Consider the following 4,902-nt stretch of genomic DNA (forward strand, 5'->3'; position numbering starts at 1 on the left):
TAGGATTGCCCAACCTTCCTTCCGAGGAGTGGCTGGTGGGTTTGAACCGCCAGCCATCTGGTTAGCAGGCAAGTGTCTTAGCCACTATGCTACTACATTTACAAATCCAAATTCTGTCTTTAGATGCCTTGAAATAAGCCATCAACTTTGCCTCTTTGTGAATATAGGTCTGTTCTGGCTTCCTTTTCCAAAACAAGCCTGTATCATCCATGTTGAAAATCTGCTCTGGTAGAATACCTTCATCTTCTTCATCTTCTATTATCTTGTCCAGTTCATCCTTGATTTTTTCTGCAGCTTTGACATTGGTGTTTCATATTTCTCCTTTTATACACATTATGTAAGCCAAATCTGTATTTGAAGTGATGGAACCAGTTCTTGCCAGCATTACAGTACTCATAATAGTTTTCTCCTTGTTGTTTTTTCAGGTTTTCAAAAAGCCTGCATTCTTTTGTGTAAATCATCAGTAAATTCTTAGGAATTCTCTGTTGGATTCCATTCTCTATCCAAATCATAAACAGTTTCTCCTTCTTGTGAATTGGTCTTTGCTTCTTTTTTAAAATTGTTGATTTTATGCCAGTCACCCCTTTACATGCCTCTATAATCCAATTCTTTCCTTAATGATTGTGAAAATAGTCAAATGAGAGCTCTTTCTCATGTACTATTTTGATGGCTTCCTTTCCATTATCACAGGCATTCATGATCTTCATCTTTGTATCTATGTCTAGAGATTTCCTCACCTAATTTCTCAAATTTGAACTTTCAGTGGCATGACTTCTTTTGCTGGACATATTTTTTGGGGGTTAAAAGAAGTGTAGGTGTTACAGTTAGAGAAGCTTGAATGACTTGGCTTCAAATTTATAACTGATGCTTCTTATGGTATGAAACCCTGAATAAGAATCACATTGTAGGCCTGGTCTACAATGAAGTTGGTATCAGTGCTGTAGCAATGAAGTCAGGGTCCTAATGGCTTTCAGACATGTGCACAGTTCAATTTTCATATGTTGTTAGGGTTGAACATTGCCCAACTTTCTATCGATCACAACTCCCAACACCAACTTCATTGTAGACCAGGCCACAGCCTGCTATTCAGCAGTGCTTTGAACAGCAAATCATAAAATTGATTTGCAAGTGAACATCTGCAAGTGAACGTCTGAGAATGATAACATCAGCAAATCATGCACTACAACATTGTACATAGTACATATTATTAACAATAAGATCTACAAAAAAAAAAAAAAAAAACTATCACAAGTGCAGTTCATTATTTGTCTTAACTCATTCATTGTTTGTTATCACTCAAATTTACCGTAAGTCAGAGACAACCTGTATTGAGTTATTTGGACCTAAAAAAAAAAAAAAAAAAAAACTCACTGCCATAGAGTCAGATCTGACTGATACCAACCAACCACTCCCTCAGTTTCCAAGGCAGTATCTCTACAGAAGTAGATTGCCCAATCTTCCTTCCGAGGAGTAGCTGGTGGGTTTGAACTGCCAGCCTTCTGGTTAGCAGTCAAATGCCTTAGGCACTATGCCACCAGAACTCCTATTTGGACCTAAGTGCTTACAAATCAACTATTAGTTATTTCTCTTGGCCGAAGGACACCATGGAAATAGTACTGAGACAGTGGAGCTGCCATAACCTGACAAAGTTTGAGAATTTCTGCTGCAGTAGATTCCAAAGTTGATACTGTGATAATTAAAAGTGGTTTGAGTCCCCATAAAGAACTGTTGTGGGAGGCCGGTTTGTTTTGTGCCAGATTAATGATGTGCCATACATTTCCAACAATGGTGATGAGGAAGAATCCTATTACACCAAAAAAGTTGGACAACAGCAGGGAATGAAAATCTATTCAGAAATACCACTGTTAAGTGATTGAATATGGCCTCCATCCTGAAACATCTTGAAACTTCTCTGTTAAAATGATGTTTCTAAAGCATATTGAAGAATGTTATTGGAATTGTAGACTGAGAAATTACCATTTTTCTCAAAGCAAATCAAATACAGGGGTCCTGAACAAATTTCCACTTACCCTTGACATTCATGACACTGCCAAATGCATCAACAAATGAATATCTGTGGCACACCTGCAACCATCATCTTTCACAGAGGGGAGTTTCCAGCTACACAACTTCAGGAAGAGTTTTCATTAACATATATTTCCCTCAAAACCTGGTTTCCAGGATTTTGAGTGTAATTACAATGCCACAATGAAGCTCACGTAAAGAAGTTATGTGTGGATCTCACATGTCATTATCAAAGCAAAAAAAGAAGTGTTTTGGGACTTTCTGGCATTATATTAAGCCTTTTCTTGACTATAGGACAGATTCAAATGCTTGAAATGTATTAATTTGGCTTAAATGTTTCCTGTTGAAATCACAATTCTATACCAGTTGGTTGCGATACCTGGTCTGCTGACCCTGATGCTGACCCTGATCATTTTGAGCAATGTAGTGCCTAAGGCACTTGACTGCTAACCAGAGGCTGGCGGTTCAAACCCACCAGCCACTCCTAGGAAGGAAGATAGGGCAATCTACTTCCGTAGTGATACTGCCTCAGAAACCCAAGGAGGGGTCGCTATGAGTCAGGTCTGACTCAACGGCAAGTAACAACAACAACAGTCCAATTTTACACTTACTCTTCATTTATCAACTATCTCACTATCTGACATTCCCATTTATGATAACAGTAAAAAAATCTACTATCTGACTATTTTGCACATTAACCATGTTATGTCTGGCAGTAACAAACCTGAGATGTGAGGTAAGAGTAATACTGGCTGTGATGGTTAAGGTTATGTGTCAGCTTGACTGGGCCATGATTCTCAGCAGTTTAGCAGTTATGTAATGTTTTATGATCTTATGTGGTTATTCTTCATTTTTGCATAACGCCTATTTTTGTATAATGATTTGGTCTCTGGAACTTAACCATGTCAATAAGTGAAGAGCGTGTGTGCTTACATCTTTTGCTAGAAGTCACCTTTTATGGGTTTAATTGTATCTCCCAAAAAGATATGGTCAAGTCAGGAACTGATTTCTCAGCCTGGTACCAGTGAATGTGACTTTGTTTGGAAATATGGTCTTTGAAGATGTTATCAATTAAGCTAACATAGGTCATAATGAAGAGGGGTAGTTCCTAATCCAAAATAACTGGTAAGCTTATAAAAGAGGAGAAGAGACACTGAGAGATATGTAAAGGTAAGAAACGTATATGCCCACAGAGGGGGAAATTAGAGTGATGCAGCTCCAAGCCAAGCAATACCAAGGAATGACAGGAATCACCAAGAGCGTGGACAGAGGCATGAAACAGATTCTGCTTCTGAGTTTTCAGAAGGAATCAATATAGCTGACCTTTGATTTTGGAATTCTAGCCTCTAGAACTGTGAGACAACAAATTTCTGCCCTTACAGACCACTCAGTTTGTGGTACATTGTTACAGCAGCTCTAGGAAACTAAAACACCACCTCAAATATATTTGGAAAAAAAGTGGAGTAATATTTTCAGTAGAAAACTATGGTGATGCTTATTGGACTTATCTGAAGTAGATTTGCCAACAACATTGATTTCTCCTCATTCAACAAGTCCCTCATATTCAGCAATGTCACTAATATGCCAAAGGGGCAATTTATGGAGGCTTGTGTTAATTATCTCCATCCATAATTAGCTAATGACCAAAAGACAAACATGAATATATCTTAGATGCTCCTTTGCCTCTATCTAGTCTTCATTCATTTCACCCTGAGAGATTTTCCTGTTAAAAGCCATGTGGCTGGAACAGATGGCCTACATGTGTTATCTCCATCTTTATCAGCACCAGGACATTTCTGTTGAGGTGACTTGACAGTAGCAGAATCTTCAGGAGTGCCTACTCTACAGCCATCTGGCACTGATTTTTCAGCCACCACTTCTGAGGATTCATGAGTGTCTCAATGTGAAGGAAGTAATAAGTGTCTGGCCACTGCAATTGCTGAAGTGATTAACCAGGAATTTCTACACCTACTAATGTAATGCAGAAATAATCTTGAAAAAGATATTTATCTTAAAAGTCAAAAGTTTTATGTTTATAGGAGGGCATCTAAAGCCAAAGGTCATGATTGTAATCCTAGCCCTAGGACTTTATAGCACTGGAAAGTTGAGTAAACCATAAATATCTTATGCCTCAGTTTCCTTGTGTGTAAAATGGAAATAATATTAACACTTAAACCACTGAATGATTGGGAGACTAAGTTTGAAAGTGCTATTCAAATATGAGTTATTATAATTATCCAAAGGGAAAAATACTATTATGGACTCAGTAATGGTCAGTAATCTGTTTGATTTTAGACTTTTTATTGTGTTTGGGTTCCTCTTATGTTTTATTAAGGAGCTCTGATGGTGCATTGGTTAAGGCATTTGGCTGCTAACCAAAATGGTGGTGATTTGAACCTACCGACTGCTCCATGAAGATGATGTAATCTGCTTCCATAAAGATTTACTGCATTGGAAACCCTACAGGACAGTTCTACTCTGTCCTCCAGGGTTGCTATGAGTTGGAATTGACTTGATAGAAGTGATTGTGGGTAGTTTTTTATTGATTGCTAGTTATTAGCATAACTGTGACTGCTCAAGAGAAATTTTGCATAATGAAGTGCTACTTCAGAATGCAAGCTTGTTTATCACTTCCTTAATACAACAGGTAAGGTAAGTATCTATTTTCTTAAAAACACCCGTTCAGTACCTTGATAGTATTTAACATGGAATCTCTCAGTGGTGCAAATTGTTAACTTGTTCAGCTGCTAATTGAAAGATTGGAAGTTTGAATCCACCCAGAAGCACCGTAGAAAAAATGTCTGGCAATCAATCCACTTTTAAAAACTCAGCCATTGATGTTAGATAGATAGAGATAAATATTGATTTGGGTGAAGA

Source organism: Orycteropus afer, unplaced genomic scaffold (genome assembly GCF_000298275.1).
Source record: "Orycteropus afer afer isolate SDZICR_OR568_19922 unplaced genomic scaffold, OryAfe1.0 scaffold00005, whole genome shotgun sequence".
NCBI classification, from domain to species: Eukaryota; Metazoa; Chordata; class Mammalia; order Tubulidentata; family Orycteropodidae; genus Orycteropus; species Orycteropus afer.